At 41.6% G+C, this 25,781-nt stretch overlaps 1 long non-coding RNA gene across 2 annotated transcripts; it reads right to left on the bottom strand.

Moving 5' to 3' along the window:
- Window positions 1–1,228: 1,228 nt before the first annotated feature.
- LOC107519647 lies at window positions 1,229–24,544 on the bottom strand. 2 transcript variants are annotated; one of them, XR_004951928.1, is made up of 2 exons: window positions 19,043–24,544; window positions 1,229–9,097 (listed from the first exon to the last, which is right to left on the bottom strand). It is a non-coding gene; the product is annotated as an uncharacterized LOC107519647 (long non-coding RNA). The 2 variants fall into 2 exon arrangements; XR_004951927.1 differs by lacking the exon at window positions 19,043–24,544 and adding an exon at window positions 10,453–13,694.
- Window positions 24,545–25,781: the final 1,237 nt, after the last annotated feature.

Below are 25,781 nucleotides of genomic sequence, written 5' to 3'. Positions count from 1 at the left end.
ATTTTTCTTTCTGTATTCCTCTAATACTCAAATTAAAATCGAGTACCAGGAATGTACCCAAGCATCCCATAGTTTTTCAAGGTGAACCCACATACTGTAATGATCCTGGGTCAAAGTTGCCTCCCTATAGTTTCCACTAAGTAGACCTAGATCTGGTCCAAAGAACAGGAGAAAATAAGTTTCTGCCCTCTTCTCTATGGAAACCTTTTAAGCGTTTGAAATGAGCTGTTATGCCCTCTATATATTTTATTTCCCAAATGAAGCCTATGTGCTTCCTTCAACAATGAGGCATAAAATATGGATTCATTTACTCATTCATTCCTTCAACAAATATTTTTGAGCATGTTGTAGGTATCAGGCACTGTGCCAGGGTCAGTGGGTACAAGAGAGAACATGATACAGACTCTGCCCTAAAGGAGTCTAAGGTCTATGCTTGTCGTGATATGCTCGCTGGGGTTTCTCTAATTGGTCAATATCCCTTTCCAATTGTGGTTTCCAGAATGTGACACTATATTTGCAAGTGGTCTGACCAGTGCAGAATTCAGAACTATTATTTCATGATATGGACCCCGTGCTTTCAAGAACTTAGGATTGTTTATATTATCCGTAGGAAATGCTCAGGGTGTACCAATGTGTGTGTGTGTGTGTGTGTGTGTGTGTGTGTGCGCGTGCACATGTTCGTGTGTGAGATATAAGATCTTCTATTAAAATTTTTGCAAGATTGTTTGCTCTTTGTAATTGAAACCAAATATATGATAGGGTTTCTGGTGCTAAAAATTCTAGTCAAACACATCTCTATCCTGCCAACAACAACAACAACAACAACAACAACAAACAAAAAAATCCAAAACCCAAAACCCAAAACCCTAGAATAAGCAGGTTGCAATCTTCACATCAGACTGAACTCATAAGGACGAACAGATTCTTTTAAAAGAAAAAGACATTTCACACCGTCACTAATGGTCCTTTATGGTGTTTCTGAAAATAATTGGAAGCGAAGCATGGACATCTGGCATGTGAATAAAGCTGTTTCTAATTACGGGGCTGTTTGTCTTCAAAGCAGAGCAGACAGTGGGTTCCCTTGGATGTGCTCTTCTTTAACGATACTTGCTCAGGACCTGGCAGCCTCCAACGTTCACCTATTTGAAGAATGTGGGGTGGGTGGGCCACTTCAGTTTTGCATCTGCCCTGAATAACTTTGGTTCTTAAATTCCTTCAGGCTTTGGGCTTTTTTTTTTTTTCATTCCGGTTTTACTTTTGAGACTGAAAATGTGAGCTTTTTGGTTCTGCTCTTTCCTGGGTGCTTTTCATAGGTGCAGGAGATGGAGTCACCGGGGGCCAGAAGGTCAACAGAAGAAAAAGTGCTTCTCTTCTGTGACAGCTGGAATAAATGTGGGAAAACTCCTCAAGACTTGGGTGGTCAGGAGACCCAGGAATGATTCCAGAAAAAGCAGAACGTATGAGAGTCATTCTGTCCTTTACCATAATATAATTTGTAGCGGGCATTGTGCTGAGTATTTATAAGTTGGTAATTTCACGGTTTAATATTTTCTTTTTTTTCTGTTTAATATTTTCAAATTATTTTTCTCAACATAATATCTCTTCATTTACCCAATATTTATGAGGCACCGAGTTTTAAACATCAGAAATAACACTATTATCATAAGTGTTGCCTTAAGAAGAATCTGTAGCATTTTGTTCTCCCCAATACCCCCAAAGTTTCTACTGTGCCTCACTCATCATCCATAGATATGATGACCACTCTTTGAAGGCAGCTCAGGGTAGAAATTTTAGAATCCTCCCAAGTGATGTTTCTTACTCTAAGATTTCATCAGCATTGAGGACAGGTCTGAGGAGGCTGTTGCAAGGGCCATGGTGAGGGCTAGTGCCATTCCTCCGCACTCTACTTCCAGAAATCCTTTATGAAACCCTCTGGGACCTAGCAGCTATGTGTGGAAATCAGCGTTCGAGTAAAAAAAAAAAAAATTAATTAAAAATATTTGTTTACAACTAACAGACATGTCCCCCCCTGATTATAAAGTTCTCATTTTCTCACCAAAGAAATTTGGAAGATAGAGGTAAGTAGGAAACTTCTCACAGAGTAGGAAATTAAAATCATCTGTTACTCCACTACACAAAGATAAGGAATGATGAAAGGTTCGTGTGTGTATCTCTCTTCATCCATCTAGATCTGCTTTTCTTTCACAACAGTTTTATAGCCTACTCTGCTTTTGTGTAGCAATATATTGTGACAATTTTTCCAGGCCACCGTCTTTTCTTCTACAGTATAATTATAATAAACATATAATATTTCAATGCGTATATGTACTATCATTGATTTAAGTAATTACATATTATTGGGCTCTCAGGTTGTTTCCACTTAAATATGAGAGGGAGAGAGAGAGGGAAATTTTTATATATATTTATCCCAGTATATATATGTAAAAACATGTTTTTCTCTATTCCTATTTTCCCATTCATTATTTCCTTATAATAATACCCAGAAATAGGTGTTCTGGGTAAAAGAATAAGCCAAGAGTTTAAAACTTTTGCAATGTACTTGAAGAAGCCCTGGATTCTGAGTAGTAAAGTCTTTGTCCTGAGCTTTAACCCAATCATGTGACCTTGAGCTTAATTACTCCGTTTGTAAAATGCAGAGCGTAGTCATGCACCCAATGTATTTCAAAAGATGATTTTGAAAACAATGCTGTAAGACTTTTGAAATACAGCATGTGGTAGGCACACTACTGTTTGCCTGTTCAGCATCCAGTTTTTACTTCATGAATTCAACAAATCTTGGCTATTTTTCAGATAATCACCCTTTTCCCATTGTAGTCTTTGTACCTTTAGAGTGAGCCTAAATTGTCTAAGCATTATCTCATCACCCCTGTCAGTGATAGGTTTAAGGAAAGGTATATGAACCAATTTGCTTTCATGAGATTCAAGGGGAAGTTTTCTGGGGCTTCTGGAAAATTCCCCATCTTTAAGAGAGAACCAAAAGAAGGGAAAGTTTCTCTCCCTGGACTTTGTTATGTGCCAATGTCAAGCTTGGCCATATTGCTGCAATCGCCATATTACCCCAGCCTGAGAATTAAGCTGAACAAAAAACTGTGCATGATGGGGAAGTGAGAACGGAGCCATTGAATTAGCCAACCTTGAGGCTTTCCTCACGTCTAGACTTCTAGTTATGAGCCCTAACACTGGTGGTGTCTGCTCTTGGAATCAGCCAACCTGAATCACAACTCCAATTTTGATTGTTGTCCTTTTCATTTTCTTTCTTAATTATAGCAAATGTGTTTTAGTCTCTTATAGGTTTCCTTATAGCTTCTTGTATCCTCCCTTACCCAGTTTTCCAAAAAAAAAAAAAAAAAAAAAAAATTATTCCTCAAGGGAATACTTGAGTGAAGAGGATAGTGCTTATTACAACAATTCAGAAATGATTCATTTAAATGTGCTGAGCTGAAAGAGCCCAACTCCGGCCTGCCAATTTGGTCATAGAATCAGATGTTTACATTGGAAGAAACCTTGGTACTTAACGAAGAAACTGAGGTTCAGAAAGATTTACGACAATTTGCTGCACAGCTGGCGTTTCCCAGACAACAGCCGTAGGAGACTTACCTGGAGTACCAGTTTGACTCCTGCCATGTTTTACCAGCGAATTCAAGCCAAAACATATCATAAAGGGCTCTTTCTCATTTTTGTTTCTTGGTGAATCAAAGTACCCTATTTGTAGCAAGAACCCAAAAAGCAATGCTCCTACCCACTACGTTGGAAATCCAGTCTTCTTTAAGTCCTCCCCAGTGATTTTTCTCGTCAAAGTTCGGATCGGGGTCTCAGAAATAATCCAGACTTCTTTGTGCAGTTCTATAGTGCCCTTGATCTTGGTCTTCACCTCTTGCTGCCTTTCTACTACGTTGACTATCATTTCTCTACTTCTGGGTCACGATCCATGCTTCTGCCAAACTCTCCCACATGTCATTTGTGTTTGACCCCTGGTCATTGTCTATGCTCTTTCTGACTGTCCCTGGATTGCCAACTACTCATGTTCTTTCTCCTCTCCAGCCAATAAAATAACTCTTGTTCTTTATGGCTGCTGATTCTGAGTGGGTTCTCTCAGCAGAGCTGGCTTCTCTAGTGGACAGTCTTTGCTCTCTTACTCAGCCTGCTTCTTCCTAAACAACATGTGTCTCTGGGGATGGGTTTTACCAGGGCTGGTCCTGACACAGCATCACACTGTGTGTAAGACCAAATCTCCCTCCAGCATCCAGCTTTGCTAGGCTGCTTCTTATCTGTGGTGTTTCTCAAAAACCTCACTTGTAGATTATGGGGTGGGACTAGAGCAGGAATTCTCAATCTATGAACTTCGGGGTGGGCATTTGTTGGATATACATGAACCTTTTAAAACTATATTCAAAGTTTTGTGTAAAACTAACCTTGTATAATACAAAAATCTTTAATTTTTATCAGAATGTCAAAGAGGTCTGTGACCCTATGCAGGTGGCTTCACAGGCAAATGTCCTTGTTCATACCACTGAAAGTCAAAACATCACCTGCAACGCCCACGAGGAAGTCTTCTAGGGCTCTACGGAACATGGGCACCATTAAACTCAGAAGAAGGAATAGCCAGAGTGCAAAGTGCGCCAGCAGGGCACGTCTAGTATTCCTCTTCGAGACCACAAAGCCATTCACACTGAGGTCAGAAGTTATTATGTTTGGCTCCCAGGTGATGACGTAGGTGTGAAGAAATGAGGCTTGCATCAGGAGGGTTGGGAAGTCACCTTGAGTCGACAGCCCCATACTCCATAGCAGCTCATATCTTTTGGAGAAACTCCATAGGTATAGCTTCTGTGGTCCCTCCAGGGCCATACCAGTTATAAGAGTCACTGCACTAAGAGAAACCCAGAGATAGGGCCACCAACCTGTATTTGCAGCTGTCTCAGTCCAGCTAGAGTTTACCAACCAGGGCTATTTTTATTTTCTTTTATCAGGTTTCTAGGGAAACTGCTAGAAAGTTTATCAAAAGTCAAATGTTTCTGCCAGGGAAGAAGGGGTTTTGTTTGCCATTTACTCATAACTCTTCAAATAGCTAAATTATAATTTCTGACAAAGCATCTGATTAAACAAAAAGGCGCCAGAATGACAAACTGCTATGAAGAACTAAATCGCACAATGAAATTTGTCATCTTTTATTGGTTATAGTTCTGTTCCCCACCTCATACTGAGATGCTTGACAAGATGCCTATAAAATATAACATTCTTTCCTAAGAGAAGGAAGAGGAAGGATGTGGAAAGGGAAGAGAAGGGGTGCTGATCTATGAAGAAGGCACTAGAGTGAGAAAGGAGAAGGCATGAAGGCATTTATTCCGAGCAATGGCCACTCCCCTGGTAGCAGATTGGCAGCCCTTTGAGATGCCAGATGCCCCACCACATGGGTAAGAAAGGGAATGGGGACGATAATTTGTGAACTCTCTGATTTTGCTAAAGAGGAGTCTTTTTTGTCTTCAGAGGAGGAAAGCAATGTACTACACCAATCATTCTGCAGGGGCTTTGAAAAGCAAAGAGAAACACTGTGAAGAGATGGTGGCTCTGGGCTGGGACCTTCTCCTACCCGTCCCTACCCACTAGTCTTCGATAAGGTTAACCTTTGTAGATAAATGGACTAAATATATTGCCCCTATACCTCTTTTTCTTCCATTGAAGACAGGAGTCCCTCTAGATATACTATGTATTTAATGTAAATAAAGACATTTCTGGATCTTCATATATAATAGGGAGAGCACAATGAGGAGAAACCTGGAAGATGGTTGCACATTGTGAACAATTGGAAGATGAGGAAGAGACTCTCTAGAAGCAGCCAGGCTACTAGTGAGAGAAGAGCAAATTTGAAGCATGGAAATGGAAAGTTTGGCCTGAATGAAGAAGGTCCTGTGTGAACAGGAAAGCCTGGAGAGGATTCCTGTTGGACTGAACTTAAGAGTAGGGGCTGGAGGAAGCAAGCCAAAGAACTTCCCTTCTCTGACTAATGGAACTCTGAGCAAGAACTCCAATTCTTACAGGGATAAGAGCTGGGGTCGGGTGGGGAGGGGAGGCCAAAAATCAGAGATGTTCGTGCTAGGAAGGGCTTGAATCAGGGAGCCATCTGCCACAGCTGAGCAAGCTCGAACATTTACTTATAACTTGCACTGGCCAGAATGGAGTTCTTGTCCAAAATACCCTGAAACGCAAGTGAAGCCCCATGAGGAAGGAAGTTTTCTTCTCTGTCACTCCAGTTCCTGGGAGCACTTATCACCGAGTGAGTCATTCAATATGGCTGAACAGATATGGTCTGTAGGGAGTGCTGTTTGATTCCTCACTATCGAGGAAACAATTTTCCAGGGCATTCCTAATTTCTGACTCACAGCCAACCAATGAACACTGATTTTTAGTTTAGAAAATGTTCTCGTTCTATGGATGTGAAGAATGGCAGAGCATCATAATCCATGCGATGGACCCACAGGGTCTCAGGAGGTGACAATATAGGTGACATCCGAAGAGAGGAGAAATCTTTTGCTGTGTGTATGTGCAGGCGCAAATCATCCAGGGTTCTTTTTAGCACCCAGCTATGTATTTTTTTTTTTTTTTTTTTTTTAGCTTGGGGACATCTGGCAGCATTCGGTCTCTCCTTCAAGCTCTTGCTCAAAAAAACTAAGGTGACCTGGTGTCACTAAATTGTCACCAGCTGTGTCTAGCTTCAAAATCTGTTAATATCAAAGCCGAATGCTACTTATTAACCAAACATTACTTATTAATCATTTACAGATATGTGATGATGGTTAGAGTTCAGCCCCCAAAGACAACACCCTGGCATGGCAGCTAAGAATCTGAGGTTTTACAAAGAGAATAACCACAGAACGGGAGGAGGGCCACCGGGATGCAAAAGAAGAGGGACATAGGAGCATACAAACCTTTGCCTCATGCACCGTTCTGTCTCAACTGCTCTTTAGAGAAAAGGGATGACACTACCCTTTGAGGAAAGGAAGCAGTTAATGTCAGAAGAAACCTAAGCCTCTGAAAGTGAGGATGCAAACTCGAGGCTGGAGGATCAGGCAGTTAGACCCTGCTTCCTCCCTCAGTTGGGTACCGGCTGCCTGAGGGTGCTCATCGGACAGTCTCTCCTTTCTCATATTCCTGGAGCTTATCAGTTTAAGGGGCAGCTCTTGGAGGTGTCCTTTCTAAAGCCTGTTGAATGCGGCACCACCTGTGAGCCCTGCCGCCAAAGAGTTTATAATCAAAGCTGCAGGTCAGAAAATCATGGCGCTGCTCCTTTTACCCTCTTCTCCCACCCCAGGGAGTAACAGTGGAGACCGAAATTAGGGTCTCTGATGGCTCTATTGGAGCTGAACCGGGAGTGGCCACTTGCCAGAAACCTTGGTAGAAGACTGGGGGCGGGGTAAAGTACTAGGTGAATGTCCATCCGGAAATGTGGTCTGAGGTTACACAGGGTTTAAGAGCTCACCAGAGACAAAAAAGGATCCTGGTTGATATTGAAAGAGCAGCCCAGAGCTCTGGAACACACACACACACACACACACACACACACACACACACACACACACACTGTATTTGTACCACATATGCATATAAATGTACATTTGTGGAGAAATGTTCACAATCAGGATACCAGCTCATCTGACCAAACTATTTCTGAGTTCTAGTTCTCAAATTATGGTAGAAACAAACATATGATCGTTGTAGAGAAAAAAATCAGAAATCAGAAAAGTACAAAGAAGAAAATCTCATCACCAAGAGAAACATTTAACGTTTTGTATCTGGCACTTTGATCTTTTCATGTGAGGAGTTGAGGGTTCTTTATTTTGTTTTTCAAAATTAAGATTTTACTCAATATATTGTTTTATTGTGTTAAAAATCATGGGAACGTGGTTGTGGATGTTCCCCCACGTTTCCATGATTTTTGATATTGGTCTAAGATTCCATGTCTGGATGCACCTAACCATACACTTTAACTACGATCAGGATAAACATGTTTAGCACTCATCACCTCGGTTCAAGGAATAAGTAAAATGATCAGGCGTCTGCTCCGGCCCTATAACCTCCAAAGTCCCATGACACCAGTATTTTATTTGGGGCTGAGGGAGCAGAACAGGGCTGCCTGTGTTCTATCATCCTCGTGAGTGTTTCTGGAAAGGGAGATCATTTTCTTCTGTTCTGTGACTGGATTTGAGTTTTTTTCCTCTCTCTCTGCTCACTTGTGGTCTACTGTTTGCCAGGCACCCCTATGTCTGTTGTGTTCGCATTTCTGAGTGGTTCGGAGCCATAAGAGAGATGGGGTAGCTTCGGCACTTAGGGAAATACAAACCTCAGTCTCCAGTGCCTGTCAATCAGGCTGCAGGCCTCCGCTGGGCCTGAAAAGCAGCTGTCACTCTCCCACAGCTAGTGGCAGAGGAAAAACAGTAGTGGGGCCAGGGCGGCCTGTGGTGTGGGTTGGGAGCTTTAACTCCCCTATCCACTGCCATGTAAAACCATCTGGGGGCGGGGAGGTAATTGGCTCAGACCTTCCTTCAACTTGTGTGACCACACGCATTCTTTAAAGAGATGTTTACCAGCTTTCCACGAAAAAAAAAAAAAATTCTCCTGAGAAAAAAGTTCAATAAAATATTCTGTTTTCTCTGCTTTCCCTTTGTCTGACTCTCCATGACAAGGGTGTCTGTGGCCTCACTGAATCATGCTTCAGATTTTCACTTGGGTTTGGCTTTTCCCTCACGAACTCCTCTTGCCGCAGTGAAATTCTGTTGCCAGAGTTGGCTTTCCTTTCTTCCTTGCTCTAGTTCCCAGGATAATCCATGGGCCCATGTCTTGGCCGGGGAGGGAGGAAGGAGGGGCTCAAGTCCTTCACTTTCCTGACCCTGACATCCCAGCCTACTCAGTCCTCTTGGGGAGGAGTTGAGCCCAGATGTAGGTGAGGCAGAGGACCCGAGCTACTGACTGGACCCACTGAGGGGTGTACACAGGTTGAGCAAAAGCTCCAGACTGTCTCTTTTTAAAAATTCTTCCTTGCTTCTTCTGATTTCTACTCTGTGTCAATGATCCAGGAATAAACCTAGGGAGAAAGAGAAAATGGGATCATTCGGGCCTATGGAAGGTGAAGGAAGGCAGGATAGGAACGAATAACAGACAATAGTGAATAACAACACACCACTGCAGTTTATGAAGCAATTTCATATCCATTATCTCATTAGCTCCTGAAGAGACATTATGGTTATCTCTATAAATATAGACTGGGGGCTGCAGGTGTGTATGGATGCTGTGGTATGCCATCCAGATGTCCCCTCAGGACAGATGAACTCATTCTCCTCAGCTATAGGGACTGTTGGCTGCCGATAGCCACTGGGGAGTGCCCTCCATTGAAGGGATCTGCCTCACTCAAGGTTTCACTCCCTCCCTGGGCCCTTGCTTTGATTCTGGATGACTCCAAAGGGCCATCCTAGCTCCAGAGCGCCTTGTAGGACCGGCTGAGAACTCTGCAGCAAACCGCATCAGAGTCAAACAAACAGGTTCTTACTCTATGTATCGCTTTAAATACTGGATTTTTTTCCCACTCAATTACTTATTATGGCACCTGTCCATATCAACAAATGTAGACATGTAGCCTTTAATAGCTTTAAAATATCTAATTGTATGGATAACTCATAATTTATTTATCTTATTCCTTATTGTTAAATATTTTTAGGTACTTTCCAATTATTTGCAATCAATTATAAATACTCTGTTGAACATCTTTGTATATACATCTTCTCAAACTTGTCTAGCTATCTTTAAGATGAATTCCTAGAACAGAATTGCTGGGTTGATGAAGACAGCCCTCCAGAAAAATGGTAACAATTTACATTCCCACCACAAGTGTTGGGAAAATCCCCAAATCCATTTCTCTCAATTCAAACCGATGATGATAAAACTCAAATGGAACGCTTAGCACTGCACGTTTGCCCCACACCCCTACCTCGTTTGCTTTCCCGCTTTTCAAGATAATCCCTTTCAATCTCTTCATTTCTCCTCAACCCTACCACATCCCTTCCCCCACCCCTCATGTGCCCAGCTGATGTCATTCTTTCATACTTAAAAAAAAAAACAAAAAAGCCACATAGGGCAGCACTCCCGTCTGTCCACCTCAAATCACTGCACACACACACCCCACATGCACTATATTCTAGAACCTGTTTTCTCTGCCTTCCTCCTTCACTGTGGCAGAGTTCACACACCTAGTAATGGTCAGCGTCTTACTTGAACCACATTTGCCCAACTACTCCAGGACTTCTATCCTGCAAGATCCCTTTTCTCTCCTGCATCATCATTATCATCTCTTTCTCTCTCCTGGATCATTTCCAACAGCATTAAAAACAAAACATATCAAATACCAAAAACAAACAAACAAACAAAACCTCTGTCATCTCCCACCTTAAAATACAAACAAATCGAAGATAACAAAATAAAACAAAACCGTCTCTTGAGCCCACGCTTCCTCTAGCCTTCACGCTGCTTCTCACAGGCTCTCTTCCCAGCAAAACTTAAACAAGCTGTCTATCTCCGCCTCCAATTTCTCATAGCTCACCTACTCTTCACTCACTCCAAGTGAGTCCCCATCACTGACTCCTACTTACTCTTTTCTAGATCACTGATTATGTCACCAAATCTAATGGACACATCCCGGTCTCCATCTTAATTGATTCTCAGAGGCAGTGGAAAGAACTGACCACCGTCGAAACACTCCCCCCTCTTTCTTCTAAGATAATATACTCTGCTGGTTTCCCTTCTTCCTTACAGGCTTCTCCCACTCAGACTTATCTGTTAGTTCCTCCCCTTCTACGTGAACCCTGAATCCTGGAGTGCTCCAGAGCTCAGTCCTTGGTTCTCTAAGCCCGTCCCCTCATCCCCTCACCCCTCCTCTCCTTCTCAGTAATTAATACCTAAAATCAATACCAAAACTTGACAAAGACAACCCAGAAAGAAAATCAGAGATATAGATCAATGCCATATCATGTGTTCACTCATTTGACACATATTTATTGAGCACCTACTGTGTGCCTGGCACTGAGGGGAGAGAATGGTGAATATGAGAAACGAAGTTCTCAAGAGTTTTAAAATCTAGTGGTTAAAACGGGTATAATCACGGAACAAGATAAGCAGATTGCGACGGATGCTAGCTAGAAGGGTCAGGGTGACAGGATTGATAGCGATGGGACGAAAATTGGGAACTGCCCTGGAAAGGAAGGTCAGGGAATCATGCTCTGAGAAGACTTATATGATGCAGCCGGCCATGTGAATACCTGGGAAGAACTTTTCAGGCAAAAAAAAAAAAAAAAAAGGAAAGAAAAAAGAAAAAACCCAGCAAGGCCAGAAACTGTGAGGTTTGAGGCCCTGCAAGGAGACCATTGTGGCTGAAGAGCAGCACATGAACAGAGTTAGTGATGTCCCAGAAGGGGAAGGCCAGAGCAGGGGCTGGGATTCTGCTGTTAATTCATTGGGTGTACATTAAAGGATTTCAAGCAACATGATTAGAATTTCATTTTTAAAAGAGCTCTTAAGTTAACCCGTGGAAATGGAATTCTAAGGAAATTCAAACGGCTAGTTGAAAACGATTTCATTTTTTTTATATTGAGTCATCTGAGACTCCAATAATATGATAATATATTTATTTAAAAAAAAAAAAAAAGATTCACCCCAGAGGATTACAGTATAAAGTGCAAAACCCACACTCAAAGCAGAGGTGAGCTAAGTCGAGATCCCTGAGTGGTATAACTGCATGTGAAGGCCTCTTTTTCTTTTTATTTAAACATTTGGTTTTATTAGCCATTTTCTTTTTTTTTTTTTAAGGAAAAGGGAAAACCAGGTTTATGCCTCTAAAAAAAATTTTGGCATAGATTCTAAACAAACACACTAAAGATCCTCTAATCTTCTTAGATTCATAAATGAGCCATTTCCTTACTTAAGTACAATTAGGAATGACTTATTTTCTCAATTTTAAGTGAGTTTCTGAAACATATCATATGACACAGGGATAAATGAAAATTAAAAGCTGTTGCTGCTCTTTCTAGGTCACAAATCATACCTTCTTGTTTTTCTTTTACTATTTGCTGCAAATATTGTATGAAATCTAAGACTACTGCCATGAAGAAACTTACAATTCAGAGTTAAAAGAACATTGCCTAACTCAGCACATGTGTGTGGTGATAAGTTGGGAAATCTTTTGTGTATTTAAGATCCTCAGATGAGGACTCAGAGGAGAATCTTAAATACATTTAGCTGTTTATGTAACCACTGCATTAGGGTAAAAGATGGAGGCTGAAGTTTGTCTGGAGCTGTTTTCAGATATCCTAACACACATTTGGACAAAATATGTAGAAGAATATCATATATTTATACAGGCGCAAATTATTCCCCCTCTAACAGTCGTGGCGACGAACATTTTTTACGTTACACGCAATTATTCTACTGATTTTCTGGCTTTATTGTTCCCTCCCCTTCAGACTTTGTGGAACCCACTGTGTGAACATCCTGACTCATGATTTTTCTAGGCCAATTATGCCAGTGGATTTAAGCCAGTTTGACATGGAGGCTGTGGTTGGTGCTATTATTATTCTAATATAAATGTTTTTGCCCATTTCACTATGCTCATCTCTAAGGAAAGATTTTAAACTCCAAGAAGTACCTTTGGGCCCGGGGGACTCAGGGAAGGCCTTGCTTCTCTCTGTCACATCCTAGCAGCCTCCCATTACTGCAAGTTGTTTTGTGGAATTCTGTAAACAAAGACAATTGAACATGGTGTTGATGAAACAGACAAATATCTAATGGGATTTTTAGAACAGAGGTGAAGGGACACTCATGCACAGTGTCATAATTGTTGTAGACATTACTGCAGGAGAGTATAAGATCAAATATCACATACCTTCCTGGCATTCCTGGTGACTGGCTCTCCTTTCTCTCCCCTACAACTTTCTTCAGCTCAAAATGTCCCTTATCACCTTCTCAGGATCAGAAAGGGAAATGCCCCCATCGCGGCCCTCCCCCCGCGAATCATTTGTGTTGCAATTTTATTTCCCTCTCTGGTTTCTTGTCCTAAACACTTGGAGTCTCTCCACCCTAACCAAAAGTCCTCTTTCTTCCTCCATCTTTCCCCAGCTACCAGCTTCAAAGTGCCACAGCCTTTCTTATTCCCCGTCTTATCTTTAAAAGCCAGCTTTACTGTGTTCAGTATCATTTCTGAGATGTCTTATTAAGAAAAGAAACCCCTAACCTTTCTTTTTTCTCTAAGTTGGCATTCCAGCAGGCAAGAAGGGAAAAGGTCAGCGTTTAGCTGTCTCTACCCTCTGGGACCTGAGATTTTATTCATTTCCCTCCATTTGAGGAATGTTGCTCCCCCATTTGCAATTTTGGTAGCAAACAGATTTTATCTGCTTTGTTTCTCAAGCATTTACTTAACCCATCTCAGTCTCCTCTAGCTCTCTTCTTCACTCTGAGACTATTTTGTGAAATTGTATTTGTCATGCTTATTCCAATTATTACAGAAAAAGGACACAGGGGAAGACAGATAAATTATATTTTAGAAATTACAGTATTAAGTGCCTTTTCTTCAACTGAATATTAAATTGAACTCTTATTTAATGTAAAAAGAAGAAGAGGAAGAAGAAGGAGGAGGAGGAGGAGGAGGAGGAGGGGGAGGAGGAGGAAGAGGATGAGGAGGAGGAGGAGGAGGAGGAGGGGAAGGAGGAGGAGGAGACTTAAAAAGGACACAGCTACCATCCAATCCATTGTATTCTCCACATAGTCTCTTCTGGTCACCATAAATGACCTCAAATTCTCAGCTCTTGGTGAACCTGGGAGTAATAAAATTCCTAATTTTCTTACTGTTAATGACTACATGCGACAACTATACAGATTAGTCTTCCTCTAATATCTTTGCGAGATAATTCACATATTTTAAGAAAAAGGCATCTCCCAGGACACAGTTTTCTTAGCTTTTAGTTCTTCCAATATTTGCAATATTTTTACCAACATGTTTAGCTTTTCAATCAACTTGATCCTTTTCTGAAGGAATTGTTCAAAATTTGCAGCAACTACTACTCCATCTTCTTTGGGAGGGCATCAATCAAGAATGAATTTTAGAACCTGATTTATTTATTTTTATTTTATTTTATTTTTTTGCTGCTTTTTGTGACAAAATTTCTCTGTTTGTTCGTTTGCCTTATAAAAGCTTTGCAGAATCTAAAATCACCTTTTCAATAACATAGCTCTTCTTTACTCTCTACCAATGTGTTTAAAAACACTTCATCTGAACTTTTCTTCATAAGGCTAACTTGTCAAATCCTCATTTATTTTAAAGTGAAAATCCAAATTTTCTACAAAATCTCTACCTGATAAAAATCAAGGATTTTGCTTTAAATTAGAATTTCCATTCAGCAAGAAAAAGACAAGCCCACATAGGCCTCGCTGCCTCTGAACATGACTTTATTTCAAAGGCAATAAAGGCATAGATGCATTTAAGGGTCCACCTTGGAGAAAGAGTAGGGCAAATGAAAATGTTCATGTGGGAGCTGCCATATACTGGAAGGAAGAGCCTGGGACAGGTGAACTGAGTAGCAATTTTTTTTTAAGTTTCAGAAAACCTCTAAGTAATCTGAGATGGATGTTATTTACAGAACATGTTGACAGGAAGCTCGTCCAGCTGTTTCTAAGCATGGCTGAAACAGGGGCATTTGGCCCTCTTAGCAAGTGAGGCTAGACCAGCCTCTGCCATCTTTCTCCAGGACCCCACGGTATATGCTCATGGGGCCCCAGAACAGCACCCCAAGCCCACAGCCCCCCCCTCATCACCAGCTTAACCGGGCTATGGCAGAGGATGGGGATCGGTGCTGCTCAGCCCAGCTGTAAACTTCTAAACCAGAGAGCGTTCTTATCCCACTGTGATGAAATTCACAGTGTCCAACACTTTAATCTTTCCATGAATATCGAATGTAGACCAGGTTCTGGGGGAGGGAGGGAAGGAGGGCAGAGAAGTTGGGCTGCACAGATGACCGAGTCCCTACTTTCCAGGTCCTGAGGGGCTGGTTGAGCAGAGATATATTGGATGTGAAACCAAAAATCACACCAGATAGAATGAAGTCAATGGAATAATAGTGCAAAACGCTCAAGGGACCCGGAGGAGAAAACAAGTCATTCCACAATGGGAAGGGAAAAGGGAGAAATTTTTCACAACAAAGAAAGGGAGGGGGTGTTTCTGACCTAGGAAACGACTTGAAATGTGGGTCCGTATTTAAGGCAACTATTTCACTGTCTGACATGGCAGTGGAGAATGAGACAGATACAAAATCTCCATATCAAATCCTACCATGGGGGGAGGGGAGGTGCAGAGGAGGGTGCTGGTGGCTAGCATTCTGGTTTCACTTGAGTTGGGCCAATAACAGTATTTTTAAAGAAGAATTTTTAAAAAATTTGCCCGGCTAGTAAAATTTTTGGAATTCCCAAAGAGAATCACAGGTAAGAATAATAGTAATAGTTACTTTAATAATAGCTTTTATTATTATTTTGCCAAAGTGGAAGTGATTTGGGACATACATAGTCTTTTGGAGCTCAAGGAACTGGAAAGATCATGTCGTTCGACTCCCTTATTACGGATAAGAAAATCGACGCCGAGAGAAAATCCCTCTTGTCAGATCCGCAGCTAGTTAGGGGCAGGCAGGGCTGGCGTAGAGATCTCCTGCCTAAACCAGATCGCTTTCCACTCAGATGTGCCAATCTGCACCCCTCCCAGCTATTTTTCAGAGAAGGAAAAACAGCGGTTGAAGTTTAAAAGTTTTGCCTGTCGTCCCACAGCCACTGGCGGCTCAGCTGTAATTCAAACCCAGGACCTTAGGGACGGCGAGCCAACACTCTGCTATAAACATTCTTACTAAAATTAAACCCATTCACGAGGGGTGAAGCACGAGACAGAAGAGTGAGCGCACTGATTAAAGCCCAAGAATGCACGTTTCTCCAATCATGACCTGGGGAGGAAAACCAGGGGCCACAAGGAGTCTGCTTTGTCTCAGCGGCCATCCAGCCTAACCACGCACAAGCCAAGCTGCAGGGAGCCCTTTCCTCACCACAGGCTTAGCTGCAATATGGTTTAAATTAGACATTTCTTGCCTGAGTAGAACAAATCACTTAGGTTATACGCTGACAAAAAAGGGAACAGTCTGCATGCTTGGAAAGCTTAGGGGGAATTAAATTATGTGCTGTCACTTCAGAGTTGTTCCTCTGTCCTCTCCACCACCACCTCTTAATTGCCCTCAGGAGTCCTGGAGCCTTGCGTGCAAGCCGAGCTGTAACCCAAGGCTTAACGTAAACTTTGGGCTCTCGGGTCATTGGGAAATAACAGGTATATCCGGTTGGGCCTTTTGTGCTTGTCTGCACGCAAATTAAAAGCTTGTGCAAAGTCCTTAGAGCCTCTGGTTGGGGAGAAGCGACAATTCCTTGGAAGAGAATTCTCGCATAATCTCCCTGTTTATTTTTTTCAGGGACTTGGGGATAAACTTTGTACCCCTGGGACACTGAGCTCAGAAGGGGCGGGATGTGGAGGTGGCCTTATGCCAGATGGATTGCTAGGGAACAGGGCTCCAAAGGACTCCAAGTCAGAGCTCTGAAGAGGTGTAATTCTTATGGATCTTCAGAGATGGGCTGGAGGGGGGAGTGCCAACCCTCAGACTTCCTGGTCGGTGGCCACAATGGCAAGACAGCTTAAAAGGCAGAACTGGGTGGGGAGGGGGCTGAAACTAAGGGGTCATGCAAGGAGAGCTGTCACCTCCCTCAGAGTGACCCCAATACAACTGAGCTCTGAAGTCTCCAGAACACTGGTTGGAGAGGGAACGGAGTGCCCACTCTGTCTCTTTGTTCCATCCAATGGAAGCAGTAGGCCTGAATTCAAATTTTGGCTCAGCTGCCACAGGAGCTGTGTGACACTGGTTCGTAATTTCAACTGCTCTCTCCTTGCTTTATTTGTCAGTAGAAAAAAGATTACGGTCATGGTTACCTCAAAGGGTTGGTAGTGAGGGATTAATGACATGATTTATGTCAAGTGCTTGGCACACTGCCTGGCTCAAAGTGCTCAACAAATGGTAGTTCTTCCATTATTAGTAGTATATTGTTGTGATTACCATTGTTATTATTGGCAGAGCAGCCATCCAAATTGCCACTGCGATATCAGGCTGTGGCTCAGATGCCCTCTGGCCCCACACCTGAGCAGGATCCTCCCACCTCTTCTACAGAACCATGGTCTCCCAGCAGCCCAACTCAAGACACTGCCTGCGCTCTGGGCAGCAGAGATTTGGGTACCACTCTACCTTCTTCCTGGCCCTGCTTGAGGGTTGAGGTGCATCATCCCAGCCAGATACCTGGGTGGCACCTCTGGGCTGCAGTGCTGTTTGAATGTGCCCACACTTGTCTCAGGGGCTTTGCTCCTAAAATCACTCTGAAACCTACCCCCACTCTCACCAACTCCCTGTATCAAGATTATAGCCCTTTAGATATTCCTCGTGTGGAGAGACACTCGCAAGAAAAATCACACTTTTGAACTTAGACAGTGGTTCTCAAAGTATAGCCCACTCCTCGGGAGGGCGGATCCACAAGGTTATAGCTATGGTTGTTAAGATATTCTTTGCCTTTCTCACTCTCCTCCTCTTGGGTGCTTACGAAGAGCCTCTCAGCTGCATGACGTTTGATATCACTGCAGATTGAACACAGAATCAGATAGGAGTATTCTGTTGTCTTCTGTTAAGTCAAAAATTAAAGAGATTTGTAAAAATGTAAAACGATGCCACTCTTACTAAATATTTTTGGTTTGGGAAAATATAGTTATTTCTCACTATGTTATTTATGTTAACATATATTATGTTTATTATTTTTTAATGAATAAATACTTTAAATTTTGTTCCATTTTAATTTTTAAAATTGTAAATCTTGATTGATATAAGTTAGATTAAACAATAGCTCTTGGGTTCTACAATAAGTTTTAAGACTGTAAAGTGGACCTGAAAACAAAACATTTGAGAAGCACTGAGCTAAGATTTTGGCATCGGGGCCTATGAAATCATCGCTTTGCTCACTTCTAAATAAAACTATCACTTCTGGAGAATTTGAATAGTGTGAATTTTATAGTCATTTCAATATAATGACTTTGAGTGTAGCAGATCTAGTTATGAAGCCCATGTAGAGGCTTCATTACAATTCTCCACATGTCGCAGCCAGTGTTTTAAAGGAACAAATTTTAAGCCCTTCCAAGATTAGATTGTAAATTATAGAGATTAAACCGTGCTGGGCAGATACCATGGGGAAGTGAAGAGGAGTGTTTAATGGCATCAGAGCTCCTAGCTGGGGAGAAGTGCTGGAGAAATCTACATTTAGTGTACAGTTAGAAGGGAGGGGCTTCTGTAAGATTCACTACGAAGAGGCAAAATGTTAATGAGTTTTTACTGGTGCGGTATAGGTGGGCTTTGGAGCCCACAGACTTAAATTCATATCTTGGTCCCCTCACTTGCAACCTGTATGACTTCCGGCAAATAGTTTACCGTCTCTGAACTTTAATCCCCTTACATAGAAAGTAGAATAAAAATAGCCATACTTCTACGATGATAAGGAGAAACAAATGAAACATTAGATCTAAAGAGTGGAATACAGTGCCTGGCACTTGGAGGGAATGTAAGCCTCTTTCTTTTCTCTGTCCCAACTTGCTCTGTGGTGTTAGGTTCGCTGAGAGAATGGAGGAGCATAAGCCACAGGCAATGTCATTCTGATTGTAACATCAGAGAGGAGGGTCATCCTCCTGTTTAGCTGGGCACAGAGCACCTGGCTTTCGACACTCTCAGTTGTTTATTCTTTGTTAAATGATATGTGTAATTAGGTTTTCACCTCTCTGATATGCCTCAGGGAGCCTCAGGTATTGTGCTCAGAGCCCAGCATAAAAGAGAACAGAACGAAGGCACTTGCTGGTCCAGATGGGAGAGAGATTTCCACTTACCCCATAGACCCAGGTATTCCACTGGGGTGCGGCACTTATAACCTGGGAGTTCCAGGCTCAGTCACATCCTTATCAGGAAGTCCCTGAAATAGTGGACAGAGAGCAAGGTGCCTGAGGGCACAGCAAGTGGTAAGAGACCACACCTGAACAGGCCACAGTGCCTTGCTTTCAAGGCTCAGACACTGACAAGCCTCTCCTTCCTTCTGCATTCAGAGTCTTAAAATGAATGGGCAACCACAGCCTGAGTCAGCACAATGAGACATGGAAAATCGAGGGTTAGTCACTACCAAAGTACAGACTAGTAAATTTAATTTTTCCTTTTAGACGGGGAAGTATTCTGGACAATTTCCTCTCGCATGCCAGAAGGGAGAGGTGAGGGGCTCCTGCCTTGCCTTCCGGTCCAGGCTCCCGACATGGCCTCAGCTTCTTCGGTACAGTTGTTGGACGTGCTGTATGTCCCAAGTCTGAGGTCCCAGTGCACTTTCACCCTGGCCTGTCATGTAAGAGAAGAAGGCGGTATCTTCTGGGAAGCTGGGCAGCATTGCTTCATCCGTACAAATCACCGGGAGGTCCCACGACAGCACTCCCTTCTGTTCCCTCACATTTGCACTGTGTGTAGTGATGTTTCCTCAACGACCCTTGGCAGGGAATTGTAAGAGTGTCGTCCTGCAGCCTCATTCCTTCTTGTTCGCAAAGCATTCATGAAAACCACAGTGGGCCTGGCCGGAAGCCTGGCTTGGAGGAAATTACCGCATCATGGCCTCCTGCAGGATCTTTCTGGAACTTGGCATCATGCCGCCTAAAGAACTGCCTCTGCATGAGAGGTCCTGAGTGGGCACCTCCGAGTGAGGTGAGGACGAGGTACTACACGGCTGTATCTGGGTTTTGGAGGAAAAAGGAAACTGGCTATTGGTGCGGACACCCTCTGCCCAAAGCAGATGGCTTTGAGGTCAGCCTTTTAAAGGCAAGAGCAAGCGGCCTCGGACCATATAATCATAAAAGCTGATACTCTCTGAGCCCCGACCAGGTGGCACTGTTCTAAAAGCTTTATATGTATTAGCTCATTTAGTCTTCACCACAACTCTAAGGAATACTGGTGCCACTTCCGTTTTACCTAAGTGCAAACTGAACCCAGAGAAGTGATTTGCAGCAACTGAAGTCACTTAACTATGAGCGGTAGAGGCAGAAGATTCAGACCCTTGACTGGCTCTGGAATGCTGCTATTTACCACTCAAAGTACCAGCTCAGAAAGATGAGGAGATGATTGGTGTCGCCTTAGGCTTCCAGGAGCTTGCAAGTGGGAAAGGGCTTGTCATCCCAAGAGCCATCATGGTGAGCTAACAGGGCATGACTTTATTCCTGTGAGGTCCAAGTCCTTGCATGACTCTGATTTTAATGAACAGGAATAAGGGCTTAGTAGTGGCAGCTGGAGTATTAGTATTAGTAGTAATGGTAATGGCTAACTTTTATTGAGAGCTCACTCTTTGCCTTCAACTACGCTAACTGGTTTCCTCGTAATATCTCATTTAACGCTCACAACTGCCCTCTGAGGTTGGGATATGATTATTCCTCTTGTATGAATAGAGAAACTTGGCCTAAGAAGAGTTAAATAACGTGGCCAAGGTCAGTGCTTACAAATAAGAGCTGAGCCTCACAGCCAAAGAGTGCCTGGCCCCAGAAGCCAAACTCCTAATGGTCATGGTATGCTGGCTTCATTGCTTTTAATCTCCTCTGGAGGATTAGACAAACCCGGAAAGCATTTGGGCCTGTGCCCAAGGGCCTGTAAAGAATTGTCATCATCTCAGAGGGGATATCCAGGCACTCTGAAATCTCTCCGCTTGGCTTCCGTGATGTCTTCCACAGGGATGTGGAGAGCTGGAATGTACCCCTTGCTAAAAGTCTTACAGGCTTTAATCTGGGGATTTCCCTCAGCTGTCAAGAAGAAGAGCCTATCTGAGCACAAGCATACTTAGTCTTTAGAGTAAGGAATAGGTCAGAAAGACAAGAAATATCTTTGTTTTGTTTGTTTTAGATATACGTTTGCAAAGTAAAATTAAAACAATAGTTCTTTATATAAGGAAAAGTATTTTGGTACATTAGTACTTGGTACAAAGCCCTAGGTTCATGAGGATGAAAAATGGTGCATGTTTTTTGGATGATAATGAGGTTGTGTCAACACCTTTTAAAATGCATATTCCCTTGGTTCAAAGTATCTCTACTGGGGAAACACTTGTAGGTATTACGGAATTGCAGAGAAAAGTGAAGTCATTGCAGTGGAGTCTATAGTAAGTTGGAAACAGCACAAATGACCATCCAAGAGAAATGGTTAAATAAATTGTTACACTCATACTATGCAATAGTTTGGAAGCATGAGGTAGATGTATACCTTCTGTTGTGGTCACCAAGATAATTGTTAAGTTGGAAAAAAGTCACCGAGAAGTAATTTTAGTATGACCTAATTTGTATTAAAAATACATACATGTGTACAAACATACGCACTTACATCAACGGAAGGCACACGATGCCTGTGGTTACATCTGAGAGGAGGTGGGAGTATGGGCTTTCCCATTTTTCTGCGCATTCTTGTATACTGAATGCATCTTCACAACAATAATCTATTTACGTGTGTTTTAATATATATATTTAATATACATATATAATATTGAAGATATAGTATATAAACTGCAGTTTACATTTTGAGAATAGAAGTAGTCCAGCGTGGGCCAGTGGTCACTGGACCACTAGATATGCTTTCCCCATATTGTTTTCCTGCTCCTGTTCTGGTCTCTGGCCCTCAAGACCAGCAAGTGTTTCAACATGGCCTCCATGGGCTAGAACACTGTCTTAAAGCTCCAAGACGCATTTAACAAAAATAAATGGTTTTTTTTAATCGATTGCAGAAGTACAATTAAATACTGAGAATGATATCAAGTCTTATAGTAAAAGATGAAGATTTTAGTGGATTTCAGACTTAATATGGGCACAACAGTTGGATGCAGACATTTTAAAATAGTCCAAAAATTTAGTTTGCTTTAAAATAAACACTGCTGGGAACTAACTGTGTCCCTTTGGACTAGACAAGATGTCACTTTTGGGGTATTGTGTTCAGTTTTAGGTATATACTTAGACATATTGAAAAACTACATTGTCTAGTAGGCACAGATAAGCTGGATAAGGTTCTAGGAACCAAGTTATTAAAAGAATGATTGAAGGAACTGGGGCATTTCTTAGTGGAAGGTTGACTCAGCGACAGCACAATAGCCATCTTCAAACATGTGAAGGGCTGTTATGTGATAGAGAAACTTGTGCTGGTTTCTGTTACTCCAAGGGGTAGCCCTAAGTTCAGTGGAAGACGATCACTCTGGATTCTTTCTTAATGTTGGGAAGAACTTCCTAACATCTAGGGCTTTCCAACCCGAACAGTACAACCAACCATAGGACAAGCCACAGCTGAGAGACAAATACTTCCACAGTAGAATGGAAAAGTCCTCTCGGGGGTTAAGAGTCAAAAAGTCAGCATATAATTATCCAGCCCCCATGTTCTCTTTTAGGAATGGTTGGTTAGGAAATAACCAATTAAGTTATTATTCTACCAATTATTTCCTTAAGCCCTGGATGTCACTATAATTTTTGACCTGAATTTGTGTCCTTTCCTATAAAGAGAAGAAAACCTAAAAACTAAGAGCTTAATGGAGAAAAAGAAGAATAGAACCTGGATTCTCAACCAAGAATCCATCCCGAATATGGAAGCTCTACCAGTTAACACGCTCATAGCTATGTGATTTAGCTGAATCCAAATGTACATTGTCTTTTTTTTTTTTGTACTTTACTTGTTGCTTTATGCATTTTCTTGATAACCTGGAAAATATTTATTTTTAGGAAATTAAGATGAAAAACAATATCTTTCATCTACCTAAAGATTTTCTGTGCTTAATCAAAGAATTAGGAAAATAGTTTTTCTCTGTTGACCAAAGTAATGGACGCAGGCTCCCAGCTCCACTGTTAGAAAGGTGAATTTTAGGAACTGGCTGGGGTGGTATTCAGAGACCCAGGAACAAACGTAAAGAACAACCACAGAACTTTGCTTCCTATGGCATCGTCACTGTCCTGAGTTCGTGAGAGCTTCACGCTACACGTATCAAGCAGGAGGCACTCATGGATTGGCTGAAAGACTAGACTAAATGGTCCCAATGTTCTCTTTTAGCCTTGGCCTTTGCTATTTACCTTTTTTTTTTTTCTTGATTGTTCCAACTCCCTGACTCCTTTTCTTACACTTCCACTTCAGTAAGCAGGCAATGTAGAGAGAAAGGGAGAGAAAGCCTGGCCGAGATGGTGGCAACATGAGAAAAGAATGGAGGTCTCTGAGAGTGAGGAAGAGATAAGGATGGAGCCAAGGAAAGGGAGGGTGAGAGAGAATGGAAAAGAAAGGAGAAGGAAGAGCCAGGGGAAGAAAAAAAGGCAGAGGAGAAAGGAAATTAAAGGAAGTAGGAAGAAGCAATTAGAGAACTGTTCTACTTGCTGCTACATTTATGAAGCACAGGAAACTTAAAGTTTACTTAAAGTGAACTTAAAAAAGTAAACTTACGGCAAGAACACAGTGAAACTAAAGGCGGGTACTCTTTACATATTATTATATTCCTTCCATTTCATAAGGAATTGAAGGAGGCTTACGATAGAAGACATAAATACATTTAAACCATTCAAAGAGCAAGGGCAGCCTAGAAGGTAAAGATCATATCAGATGTGCTGGGGAAAACTAATGTAATTGAGCACAAACTTTTTCTTAGCCCTGAACTCTAAGAATGATGTGTCAAATGGAGGACATTGACTGACCTATCCATCCCCAATTCTTCTTATGGTCTTATAAGAAGTTTCGTAAAAGCTGAGAGGACAATGTAAACTCAAAATGTCATGCAAATATTTCTTTCTTATGCCTTTTATATTTTTAGTAACTTTTAATTTTGATATAATTTCAAACTTACAGACAAGTTTCAAGAACATCACACACAAAAAAACTGTCATTTACCCAAATTCTCCAATTTTAAACATTTTACCACATTTTTCCTATCTCTCATACCCTCCCATTCTCTTGTCTTTTTTTCCCCTCGAACCATTGAGAGTAAGTTGCAGACATTGATGCCCTTTTACTTCTAAATATGTATGAAAATATTTTGGTAGGAAACTGGAATAATACAGTGTAGCTCTGTGGCTTCCACTAATACCAGACCACATGGAAAGAGCTTAGTGGGGCCAGTAAGTTGGAAGGGGAGAAGGGCTAAGAAACCTGTTTTAAGCTGTGCTGATTTAGCAAGTGACTGTCTTGTACTCAGATTTATTTAGGTTGACTAAATTAGCAAAATATTTCAAAGTAGCTTCTACCCACACTTAACATAGGAATGGACAAACATCAATTAGAAGTGGGCAACAACATGGATGGACCTAAAGGGTATTATGCCAACTGAAATAAGTCAGACAAAGACAAATACCCTATCATCTCAGTTATATGTGGAATCTAAAGAGCAAAATAAAGAAACAAAACAGAAACAGACTCATAGAAACAGAGACCAAACTGATGATTGCCAGAGGGTAGGGTGGTTGGGGGGCTGGGTAAAAAAGGTGAAAGAATTAAGAAGTACAAATTAGTAGGGGGAAATAGTCACAGGGATTTGAAGTACAGCACAGGGAATATGGTCAATAATATTGTAATAACTATGTATGGAGCCAGGTACTACTAGACTGATCAGGGGGATCACTTCATAAATTACATAAATGTCTAACTACTATGCTATACACCTGAAACTACTAGAAAATGATATTGAATGTCAACTCTAATTTAAAAAATTTAAATATTAATGTAAGTGAGGATGGCTTGACAGGTAACATTCCTGGCCCCAGCTGTTCCATCCAAGAAACCTCAGGATGACCACCACTTAACACAAAGGTAGAGGATCTTTGCCAGCATGCATAGTGCTTTGTTGACTCTAAAATACACTTGAAAACAAACCTGCACATCTCTGAAATCAGAATATATCTTACAATCCAGGGCATAATTACAGTTGGCAGCCCCCTGTTTTTATATTAGTACATAAAATAGTGATGCATCCTACAAATGATAGCTTCTTAGATTAGATAAAATAAAATCTGTTTTTTAGCTCTGTGGTTCTCAGCCTGTTTATTATCAGGAGAAAGGAAGCAGAAGTGAGTCAGGTAGGGCATGGAGTTTTGATATTAATGATTAAGAATCCTCTCAATTCCCAGCACATAATGTGCAGTATCCTACAGCTCCTCCCTCTGTCATACTCTCAATCACCTTGGATAGTTGATGTGTCTTCTTATTCCTATTTTTTCTACTAGCATGTGTCTGATTACTGCCCATTCCACACATCAAGGACTTGTGAGAGATTGTGCTTCTACTCTAGTCTCTTCTCAGTGCACGTGCATATGTGTGTTTGGAGAAGGTTGGAAGAGTGGCGTTTACCCATAAAATCAACACAGAGATTATTTTGGAGAGAACGCACAGGAAGAAAACCAACTTCTAGATTGATGATATAAGGGCGGAGCTTTCTTGGCTACTGATTCCAGGAGCAATGTATCTATGTCTCTGGCTGATTTAAACAAATAATAATAATAAATATAATAATAACAATATTATTATTACATAAAATATAATAAAATTATTATTTATTATTATTATTATTGTTATTATTACAGTCCTCCAATCCCAAAAAGCAATGAACAG

The sequence above is a fragment of the Rousettus aegyptiacus genome, unplaced genomic scaffold, assembly GCF_014176215.1.
Source record: "Rousettus aegyptiacus isolate mRouAeg1 unplaced genomic scaffold, mRouAeg1.p scaffold_m13_p_7, whole genome shotgun sequence".
Taxonomy (NCBI): Eukaryota; Metazoa; Chordata; class Mammalia; order Chiroptera; family Pteropodidae; genus Rousettus; species Rousettus aegyptiacus.
The sequence above is the reverse complement of the archived record's forward strand: the minus strand, read 5'-3'. Positions and strand labels throughout refer to the sequence as shown.